The following is a 12,297-nucleotide window of genomic DNA, read 5'->3' as shown; positions in this document are numbered from 1 at the left end:
GACAAGAACTGAATTACGTATTTGATTTTGTCTTTAGAATAGCAAGCTTTTTCATAGACGTAATCGGACATGTTCAGTAAATGGCATGATTGCGCCAAGAATTTTTGAAATGGACCAATAAATTAAGCCTAAACCAAAACAAAGGAAACCTCATTTGAATGTTAATTGTGACATTCAATTTTATTTCGTGTCCTCCGAACTCTCATATCAGTTAAAAAGCGATGAAATTGTAGTCTAGAAGTTCTTACAGTTAATGAGCCATCAGCCAACCCGTAACTAGAAAGCACCATCTCCCCACAGAAGACTATCGTCAGTAGAAAACTATTCGCTGTTATTCTCATTTTATAACCGTCCTTCCTAGAAATCCTTTGTCGGTAATCAATACGAACTCAAGAGTTTTCAACTATTGACGTTAAGGTGATGAATTAATTTTTCTAACATTTACGGCCCTTTTTAAACCTTCGTAATGTTTATATTATTAAAGTTGTCGTGATGAAAATTCTTGACAAGAAAGTTCAATAGTAACACAATACGTCTACCGTTTTAGAAACATGATTCCATGATATTTTCTCGATAGAAAAAAAATACAAAGTTCTCATTGTTATTTTTTTTTAATCTCTGGCATCTTCAAAATAACAAACGTAAAGTTACGACTTTTTGGATATTAACAGCTATAAAATATACAACCTATACGTCTACCGATTTAGAATTTTGAAATATGCGATGGTTTTGAAATAAACAAGAAATACTTGAAATTAGCGCGCGACCAGCCAATATAGCGAGAGCCGCCCTGTACCTTCCTACCCCGATCGCTGCACGAGTCATTCCCGCTACGGCCGTCACACGGGGAACTTGTGTCGCTCGCGCAATCGTAAGAAAGGGTGACAACACGATAAGACAAAATGAGACAAATGGGGACAATAAAGAAAATAAGAAGAAGAAACATAAAGGTTGGAGGAAAAAGAATGCTTACAATTGGAACAAATTAATGAAGTAAGTTGGTTTTATTTTAAATTTGATGATAATGGTATTATAGACGATGTTTGATATGTACCCCTGTTTTAAGTACATAACGAATGTGTAAGGTTTTTACATTTATAGCATAGATAATCTTTTCAGAAATCCGGAATCCAGAAGGAAAATAAACCCACTGATTGTTCACAATGTGAACCCACTCCTTCGTAAGTACCTTTATTCAGTCAAAAATGTATGTTATCAACGCTCTACTGGTTTTATCGCATGATTCCATTTTTAGCAAAAAGCAACAAAGTGCAAAGAAATAAAAAATCATGGTGAACTTAGTGGAAGTATGGTGGACTAAATATGGAACAGGAGCTCATTGGAGTAGTATTATATTTAAAAAAAATACGAAAAAATTTCAAGAATTACATTTCTTAGTGGGTGGTAGATAAGTATGTTGTATAAAGAAATTGATTTTGATATTTATTTCATTTATACTTACTACACCTGTTCGGGAAATTGCTTAGTACTAAAACAGGTTTATATTCATATTTACATAGTAATGTGAGTTTTCATTTCGAAAAATTTTGTGTAAGTACATATATTAAATTGAGTTCCTGGGTGATCTGGAAACACAATTGGGCCCGGAAGATGGCGCTGCAGTCACTCCTCCTAATCACATGAACCGATTTGGATGAATATTTGTGTGCACATTTCATTGTTGTGGGATGATTGGTTGATTCGTTTTCACATTACCCATTGATGATGAAACCATTTGATTGACCCATGAAACCATTTTTTTATCTTATTATACCTAAATCTGTTCAAATTTTACTGCTATACTATCCGATCGGTATTTTATGTATCTACTATTTATTTATTATCTATATATATTATTTATTCATATCACTTTTATGTAACTATCTATTCATTTATTTTTTTTATTGTATAAACCAACTTACTTTTTTCTATTATATTATATGCTAATATTGTTCTCACACTATCTATAGTATTTATATTTTATGTATGGTACGGGTATGGTATGGGTCTTGGCAGAATATCAGCGTTATGGTTCTCAGAACTATAACAATGTGCTGAGCCAAGACCTTTTCAGGGAACATTTCTCGTATTCATTTTTGTTTAATTTAATTTTAGATTTTAAGTGTATTTTGTTTTTTTCTTCTTTTTAACTGTCTAGTATTTAAGAATTGTAAATGTTTTCCTGAATAAATGAATAAATAAATAAATAAAATAAATAAACATTAGCTAATATTATGTATTTTTGTTGTTAGAAAGTAGTAGTTAATTTAATGTTTATAATACATTATTATTGGTATAAATAAGCCAGTGTTCGTCTCACATTGCTGTACCTGCCTACCTACCCTACCAGGGCCTAACTTTGTTCTGGCTATTTTATTTTGATTATTTGTAATGAATAATTACAATTATAATAGAGTGCAAAAAATAAATACATGCGTCAATATATTTTGTGTTTTTTTTTAAACAATTTTTTTATTTAAAAAAATATCATTCCGACCGCGGCTTTGCCCGCGTGGAATTAGGTTATATCGTGAATCCTGTTTTATCCCACAGAAGTGTTCAGTTCGGATAAAAAGTATCCTATGTGTAAATCCAGGCAATAAGCTATATTTTATCAAAATTGGTAATGTAGTCTTGACGTGATTAAGTAACAACTATCAAAAAAATATACAAATTAACATCCAAAGTTTCGCATCAGTTTTACTGTATTAGTGATATCTTCCACTCTTGACTTTGACTGAGAAGAATTAGGGTTTATAACTTCTTTCAGAAATAGTACCTTTCATTTCTGGGCATGATGTAATATCTACGTCAGCATCAAATTCTATCTAAATCAATTCAGTAGTCCGCGTTATTGAGTACCATTTCATTTTTTCAGAGTAACAATATTTTTTGTTATTTTAAAGATTATTTATAACCTGTATTATTTTGTAATAAAGTAAACATTACGAAATAATAATAATTATTAATAATATCTAAATAGTTGTTAAAAAGAAGATTATTTGTTTATAAGCAAGAAAATAAAACCAATAAATCAACAATTAAATAAATGTATAACAATATTATAATTGTATGACGACTCCATACATGTTTGTCCCGAGTCGGCCAGCGGCAGCGCGGCGAGTTTGCAAGAATGACTTCGCGCACACCCGCGTTCGCGATAGCGAGCTATTAGACTCCGCCCGCCAAGCAGTGGATTTTTTTTTGTGTATCGTCTTAAGTATGTAAGAAGTTTCAAACCAAATACATATTACAAGAAGCTTTGCTCCTGATTAAATAAAGACTATGATATAATAGATTCTCATACACTGTTTCCGAGAATTAATATCTGAATGAAGAGCTCATTTTACGTAGTTTGTAGATACAATTAGGTCAAGACAATAATTAAGCGAACTGTATACTAACAGTTGATTAATGCATGATAGCAACATAAGAGCTTGTTATGTTGCTGAAAACAGCAATGCTTTATTATTATATGAGAACATTATTATTAATTTCGAGACATTAAGATGATGGGCAACATTAGTTATTACTTATTATATAGAATAAAGGACCAAGACGCTTACTAGAATAAATCAATGACATATACTTATGTATTTTTATACAAATCCCAAAAATAAGCATAAAGCCAAATAATAAATTTCAGAGATTTATATATTATGGCAAAGGGGAGAATATTATTGTGAGAGTATGATTTATTAATAAATTTTGAAATTCTAGTATCTTTCGTTTTCATTTTTATGCTGAATACACCGAGTATCTAGTTATTTCATAAAATAATCCAAGTAAAAAAATTCATAAATTGTATTTTTTTAATGTTGCAATTTGATTGTCATTTAATTTTATTTTCCTGAAGTTTTGAGTAACAGCGAACTAGGTCATTTCTGTACGTTACACTATTTCGAAATAAGTTAACGAAATAGAATATTAAAATTATTTTCTCTATGAAAATTGTGCAACGTCAACTTTATATAGGGTGGTTATACGTAATCTCCTTGTAAACTACGTTGGATAAACTGTGCACGTCTTAGTTATAAAATCCATGAAGTTTACCACCAAAGTGTGTAAAGTTCAAGTCTAACTTACCGCAAAATGTGACCTATATTCTGGCAAAGAATACTTGAATTTAAATTATATTACCCAAGTTTTGGCACCAATAAACCTTCTTGTCCCAAAGCGACTTTATAAAACTTCATGACACTTTTTTCTATTTGTTTATTAATTAAAACAAATGATCTCATCGAAATTGCCTTTCCTCTTATCATCATCATCATCAATACATATAATAAAATCGTAGAAAAGTGATGTCTGTACAATGAAAATATTAAAAAAAAACTTAGCAGGTGTTATTATTAAATCGATCCTGAACCCAAAACTGTAGTTAAAAAAATTTTTGTCTGTTTGTCTGTTTGTCTGTTTGTCTGTATGTTCGTGCACGCTAATCTCAGAAACGGCTTATCCGATTTAGATGCGGTTTTCACTAATATATTGTGGTAAGCTTCACTTAACATTTAGTGTTTATTTCATGTCAATCGGTTCATAAATAAAAAAGTTATGACCATTTATAGTGGAGCCAATTTAATAGGCAACATTTGACGTCTATCAATTTTATCTTCATAGGGTGGTAACCTGCATAAAAACATCGATTAAAGTGAATTAATCGATACGGACTTGAAACATTTGTCAATCGAACTTGAAACACATGTCAATAATTTATGATAATTTTTATTCCCAAGTAATCAATGCATTCGATTCTAGATGTCTGATTTCGATTTTTAGAGTAACGTCTCTGGTATTTAAAAAGAAAAAAGGTTTATTGACACAAAATTGTAGCGACGTCAGTTCTTTAAATCAGAAATTGTTTATTATGTTTAGAATGGTTTATCAGTAAAATCAAATCCTAAAATTACTTATATCGGTCATTATTATAATAAATATGTAATCGTAATTGAAAAAAGTTAAGCAAATGTGCAGTTCTAACAAAACGAAATATCATGTTATTCTATGTAGACCGGGAGATACTGACACAAAATTTCGAGTCATTTGTAACAGGATGGCGGTTCTACAGGGGTCTTAGTACGCAATGACAAAAAGAAAAATGATGGTGTGAACGCTGGTACCGGTGGGTTAGTCGCGAGGGCGTTAGTCGAACTCGTCGGAAAAATAGCGAAAGTCAAACGATTTGTAACACAAAAATTTTAGAATTTACCGATAGCCCATAAAAAAGAAGTAGGCGGTAGTGTCATGCCATACTTTTCCGGTATGACTTACAGCCCGCCATACCGACGCGAATGTGTTGATTTAAAAAAAAACAATTATTCAACCATTTGTACCAAGCTAACTTTTGCACAGGTAACCATCGTCGTGCAGCCATTTACGAAAATCGCCATGCCATACTTTTCGGACGATTCCAAATGGTCGCCATACCGCCGAAAATCTGCAAAATTTTTTTGTTTCGCCTATCTTTTTGTACCAGTATTGCATTTGGCTTTTTGGAGAGTATTTGATAAAATGTGACCATTATTATATTTGCCATACTTCTAGTAGGGGGAAAAAGTGCTGTCATACTTGAAAAATAAATTTATTATTAATTTATATAAGTGAAGATTTCCAACACCTAGATCTTTGAAATTTTGTATTTATATTCGTTGATCCTCAAACTTACAGGAAAAATAAGTGCCATACTGTTACAAATCGTTTGACTTTCGCTATTTTCCGATGAGTTCGACTAACGCCCACGCGACTAAGCCGCCGGTACCAGCGTTCACACCATCATTTTTCTTTTTGTCATTGCGTACTAAGAACCCTGTAGAACCGCCACCCTGTTACAAATGACTCGAAATTTTGTGTCAGTATCTCCCGGTCTAATGTTGTCGTTACTAGGTTACGTTGTTGAATTTTGTTGAACTGTCAAATGTTGCCTATTAAAATGGCTCTACTATAAGTAATCATGGCGAACATTTGCTAAGGCATTCTATACATGAATAACTTTATTACGTAAATTATACGCTAAAGTTATTCCTTGACATGTCCAGATGATCATATCGAAAGTACCGTGTTTTAGCTGAGGGGGTAGTAGGGGGATCAAAGGACCTTTATTTCGATTTTTGCTCATAAGTCTAAAACCTGCACAAATAGCATTATGGTTACTTCTAGGTAAATTTTCTACATAAAATGTCTTTTAAATTATGTCGTAGGTATTATATTTTTAACCCCCAACGCAAAAAAAGGGGTGTTACGTCCGCTATGTGTGTTTGCGTGTCCGTCTGTGCAACCGTAGCACGCTAACGGGTAAAACGAATTAGATGCGTTTTTTTTGTTACATTAGTTGTTCTTAGGTATAGTGTATCAAAATCGGTTCATCCATTTATTATATATAGGGGTAAAAGTGGGAATGGAAAAAATGAATGTTGTCAGTTATACCCAAGTGATATAGGTATCAAATGAAAATAGACGACCTGTCAGAAACAATTAGTCAAATTTTATCAAAATCGGTTCATCCATTTATTTTATATAGGGGTAAAAGTAGGAATAAATAAATGAATTTTATCAAATATACTCAAGTGACGTATCTAATGAAAGACATGACGTGTAAAGTACAATAAGACATATTTTATCAAAATTGGTTCATCCATTTATTGGATATAGGTATAAAAGTGGGAATAAAAAAATGAATTTTGTCAAATTGGGTATATTTGACAGTGGCATATCAAATGAAAGGGCATGACATGATGTGAGAAGTATAATGAGGCATCTAGGTATTTAATCAAAATCGGTTCATCCATTTATTGGATTATAGCGGTAAAAGTGGGAATGAATAATCGAATGTGGTCAAATAATATACTCAAGCGGCATATCAATTGACGTCTGAATTACAATTAGTCATGTTTTATCAAAATTGGTTCATCTGTTTATTACATATAGGGCACCTTAGGGGTGATATAGTGGGGATAAATAATCCAAATGGAGCACCAAACGAAAGGATATGACGTGTACATATAGGTACAATTAGACATGGTTTACATCAAAATCGGTTCTGCCATTTACTAGGGGTGAAAGGGAAAAGTTGAAAGTCTGTGAAAGTAGAAGGATATGGGAGCGGGAGGATAGCCATACCTTGGAAATTTTGAACTCTTTTGTACCTAAGTTTTTTTAGCTCAGTTTAGTAATAAATTTTACTAACAGTTATTTTGTGTTATTATTTATTTTATTTCTTAACTGTAAAATAATCTGTAAGTACTTATAATTTAGTTGTTTATGGTAGTACGTGTTTCAAGACGTGTTTACTAAATAATTGTGTGTTAATTAGTAACTACTACGCAGTCACTATTCCACGCGGACGAAGTCGCGGGCACAGCTAGTACTTAATATGTATTTATTATTATTTATCGATGGTGATACATTGTATATGTAAATACAAAGAAATAGACCAATAAGGCTGCAGTTAGACGACGCGCGCGGTCACCGCGCGGCCGCCGCGCGGCGACCGCGCGGTGGCCGCGTACTAACTGTTCAGTTATAGCAGATTTATGTTTTATTAACTAGGACATTTAATTTCAACTTTACGTTCAACTGGATATGGTCCGGGTTCGCAGTGGCGGGGCTGACCGCGCGGCCGCCGCGCGGCGGCCGCGCGGCCGACACGCTGTAACATTCCTTGTCATATAAACGCGCCCTCACGTATTTGACGATGTATAGGTACCTAAATATTTTTGGGTTAATATTTAGGTACCTATTCATCTATATGGATGACCTCTCGCATCGGAATCTCTAAATCGCTTTCATCAATTTCCATAAAAACTGATACAGGGATTTTTGAAAGTGATAAATTGATCTAGTTCAATTTAATCTCGAAAAAATTGCCATTCATCAAACAACTATATAGCTTCCAGTTCATCCGATAAATCTAGTAAAGCTTATTTAGGTCTGAGTAAACAAACATAATACACATATTTTATTTTAAAAGATAACAAAACTCGATATTATCTACTTTGTTATTAATCTCAATAAACAACAAATTTCCAAGAAACGGTTAAAATAATGAAAACATTATACGTAAAACCTTCACCCGTTACGAGAGTGATATATAAATAATTTTATCTACCAGAGGACCCTTAAAACAAGTGACATAAAAAATAACAAACAAGGCCCCTAAGTGGAACAAGAAATAAGCCGAACTTTTCAAGTTCCTTTTAGTACGTGTTAAGTAACCTCCCCATGTATGGGGACAGTTATTAATCATGTTATAAAGTATGAGGACTTTGAAAACTTCCGACCGTTGCAAATCTTCTTTAACAGGTAAATAATTTCATATTCCAATATAGCCTTCTAGAGTAACTATATTTAGTTATCTGTGCTTCTAGTGCCTTCTATTAGGTATACATTAAGCGTGATCAATCCTATATCTTATTACTGATACACTAATATGATAAATCGATGTACCCGTAACATATTTTGTAACCTCTACACGACTTCAGTAATAAATTGAATGGATTGAATACAATGAAATCATATTAGTACAGCCCATTATACCAAATTCTTTCAAAGAATTGAGTAATAGAAATTCTATTTAAACTTGATTTTTATACTTACAATATGTAGGTTTAATATACAATATGATACGTGACGTGGGTAGGTATTTTCGTTATTTATTTTCAGTAAATTTATGTCTATCAATAGCTGAGAGCTCATCGAATTCTTTTTATAGAATGCTCTTAAATTACATACAATCGTTACAATTAAATATTTTTACCCACATTCGCACGAATTCTCCAACCCACAAGTGTGTAGGACGACTTTTGCAAAAGCTTTCGCAGATTATAGTAAAAACCTTTATTAGCCTTTACACTGGATTCTCATTAACATATAAAAATATTTGTTTCTAGAAACCAGTCCAGAGAAGCCAGGATATGAATACAAACCCTCAAGCAATTAGCAAAAGTACTACGTTTTTACCAATTATAACGTGTGCTCATCAATAATGGAGGCCCAAATAATTGGTAACCAATGGCAATATTTAATTTAATCCATCAATTAGTCGACCCGATGACCGCACCTGAATCAAAAGCGTGTAATTGTCATCAATTTCGCTTATTACTTGATGGCTCATGTTTCATTTATATCAATTTGTTCAAACGCTCCGCACATATGTTTGTTATGGGTACATACATTAGTTGTTCGTATGACTTCAGTGAAAAGCTTTTCTTTAGATTATTTTTCATTTAAATTCGACTCATTATAGAAATAATATCTTCCTTAGATGTTAATAGGAACCTCATGTATTGAATCGTAAAAATATCTGATTTCTGGATAAATTATTTTTGATTCATGTAAGCTTCGTTTTTTTACATTTCGCTTGTGCTCCCATTACTAGTCAAGTAAAGATTTGAAGAAGAACCAATTATAGAAATAAAAGTTTATCAATTAATCTTTAACCGCCGCGCCGTCGCCGCTTCCACGCTAATTTACTTGAATAATATTACCGGCTTGGTTTCATTGATATTATAAGTAAAATCTTCTAATTTATGACTATGTATTTCAGTAAGGGAATATATTTATTTGTCAGTTTTTAACACTCTTTAACCACTGGAGCAACTATGGTGAAATCAAAAATTGCTCTGATGTTCATTTTGACTGTATATTCTCAAACATTCATACTATTATGTTTAGGCCAAATACCGCAAAATTAACAGCTAAGTAGTGTAGTTGAATGAAGACTCCATCCATGTTATAAATCCTTTTTTTTATTTCGATTATTAAAAGTTTCTCGCTACTTTACAAAATGGCACACAAGAATAATGAATATCTAAATACACCGAACACCCATATTAAACATGATGTTTCATTACAATCTAATATTAAAGTACTTCTCATCAAATCCCCTCAAACAATAAAGGTTGTCAATCGTAATTACTTCTTCGAGCGATAAAGACAAAAAGTTATAAGGAAATACGATTCACTGGAGGAATCCTTATCTAAGGCTCACAGGATCCCATTCTGCTATATGAAGTCTACTACAAAGCAGTGTAATTGGGATAAAAGGCTCAATTAGCAGTACTGATTCAGTGACGAGTGGGATTTCGGGGAAATAATTTGATGATTACAGAGCAGAATTTTAAAGGACTGATGTTGTGTAACCTACCCAATTGATGAAAGTTTCTGTTACCAGTTATATTTTTATGACTACTTATTTTGAATTTGAATGCATTTTAACGCGATTTATTCATTAAAACCCAACGTTTCGAACCTCTTACACCAAGCGTGGTCACGAAGACTAAATGAATAACTTTTGTAAATGTATAATACTCTGTCATATTGCATTTAAGAATGCATTTTAATTTATGATATCTTTTTACCGGTTTTATAACCATTCAACAGCATGTAGGCTACATTCCTTCCCTAGAAGTTTATTCATAAAACTTCCTTTCATATGGGAAATATAAGGAATTATTGGAAATTCGTCTTAAAAAATAACTAGTACATCTCCATCAATTACTCGATATTACATTGGTCCATGCGTTTATTTCTACGAATGTGTTCTGTTCACCACAATTAATGTAGTTCTGAGAATTCTTCTCGTCTGCAATAGAGCGAAAATAATGGAACGTAGTTTATCGATCTAAATACGTAAAATTGATAACAAAACGTTCTCTTTTCAATTATTCTTTGAATCCATAATGCACACAAAATTAACAACACTTTGTTTATAATAATTGTTTGTATATTTTCTAATTTCATCTAAATATATTGCTACTTAATTTAAATCCCTTTTTGAACTATTTATCACGAACCGTTGCATTGTGAAAAGCTCCTTCTTTGAATACTTACATAAACTAAAATTTTCCCAGTTGTCAAATGTGCCGCAACATTTTTAACAAAAGAAGAAAGTTCCCATACAAGAGCAAATTTAATCTAGCGAACAGCACATGTAGTATGTTTTAAACTTTTGTATTTCAATCCACACTGATCTCTTATAAAAATACGAAAAGAGTAAACGCTAACAGTCACATTCGATTATTCCATAATCTCAAGGAAGTTGTATGTAAATATATAAGAAAAATAAAAAAATTGATTCTAGATATTGCAATGTGAAATATGTATAACTAAAACGTGTAGAAGCACTGTTTCTCTACAACAACCGATAACAGCAATATAAATAAAATAAATTATATATAAATTCAAGCGTTCAAAATTACTCCCCAAACCTACAAAGCTCTAACGCTACAAAGCCATCGCCTCCCACAATTCCAATTACATTACAATGAGAACCGAAGCCAACACCGTTTAACCGATTAAATATTTAACAGCAAACTACAAGGCCCTCGACGGATGACCTTCGGGTGTAAAAGAAAATCCGTTATTGTTCCGTCGCTGTCAGTGCCGAGACGCGCTAAGACGCGCTCGAGAGCACTCAACATCGCCGAGAGCTTAACGACACCAGCTTCCCGATAATCTTCAAGATATCGCACTAAAAATAAAACACTCCAAATATTTTTAAACTTCCAGAGTTGATCGCTTCCTTGATCCGGCTGGGGTTGTTTTAGCTACCGTTTATTCTTAGAAAATGTTTCGCAAATCATGTTATGGTATGTAAATCAGCCATGTGATAAATGGAGATAACACATCAACCCATTTTCTGAACATAATTGCTAATCGACTAAATCGTGCTCTATTTGACTCCATTAGACTTGAGCCTATTTTGTGGAACAGAATCGCATACGTAAGCTTGTTATCTGGCTTCGTTAACTAGTATAGGTATATTAAGAGTTTAGAATTCCGAATTCCAATAAAATGAAGCTGTAAATATAAAAGTTTGCAAGTTGATAAAGTTAAATCGATATTCTTTTAGTAGTGTTATAAAAAGAAACATACTTTTAATAAGATTCATCGTTTTATGACCCATAGCTTCTTAGCTTATTAAAGAATACAAGCCCAGTCGAGTTTACTGCGTCTCCTCCATTTTATCTCGAAAGAATAAAATCAGCATATTTATATTTTGGCGAAATAAAACGTAGCCGCTCATTGTAACAGACATTATGTCTCAAGGAAACGTAAACCGTTTGCATAAATACGGAAAATATTACCTAGTAAAGTGAACAGTGCGCCCTGAATAAATAATGTATAATATTGCATAAAGAAAGTTTGCGAGCTGCGTGGCTCAGGCGCTTTATTGCAATTCTGTTAGGTTATATCTCGCCGAGTGCAACTAACGTTTCTAATGCAATACTTGGGAGTCGCCAGTGCCAAATTGTTTTAATTAAATGAATAAATGCTTGCTCGTGCAAAAATATATTTTTA

The 12,297-nt window shown here is 32.7% G+C and overlaps 1 protein-coding gene and 1 long non-coding RNA gene across 3 annotated transcripts in view; one reads left to right on the top strand and one right to left on the bottom strand.

The window, feature by feature from the left end:
* Positions 1–12,297, bottom strand: part of Fur1 (Furin-like protease 1) — a 166,293-nt gene that overhangs the window by 91,881 nt on the left and 62,115 nt on the right. The window lies entirely within an intron of this gene.
* On the top strand, positions 721–1,705 carry LOC149900205 (uncharacterized). The gene is made up of 3 exons (XR_016457781.1): positions 721–993; positions 1,120–1,181; positions 1,256–1,705. It is a non-coding gene; the product is annotated as an uncharacterized LOC149900205 (long non-coding RNA).

This window comes from Colias eurytheme, chromosome 19, assembly GCF_061535395.1.
Source record: "Colias eurytheme isolate Ceu_HAF_F1 chromosome 19, ilColEury1 Martin Lab GWU primary, whole genome shotgun sequence".
In the NCBI taxonomy this organism is placed as follows: domain Eukaryota; kingdom Metazoa; phylum Arthropoda; class Insecta; order Lepidoptera; family Pieridae; genus Colias; species Colias eurytheme.
This window is presented reverse-complemented; position numbering and strand designations above follow the sequence as displayed.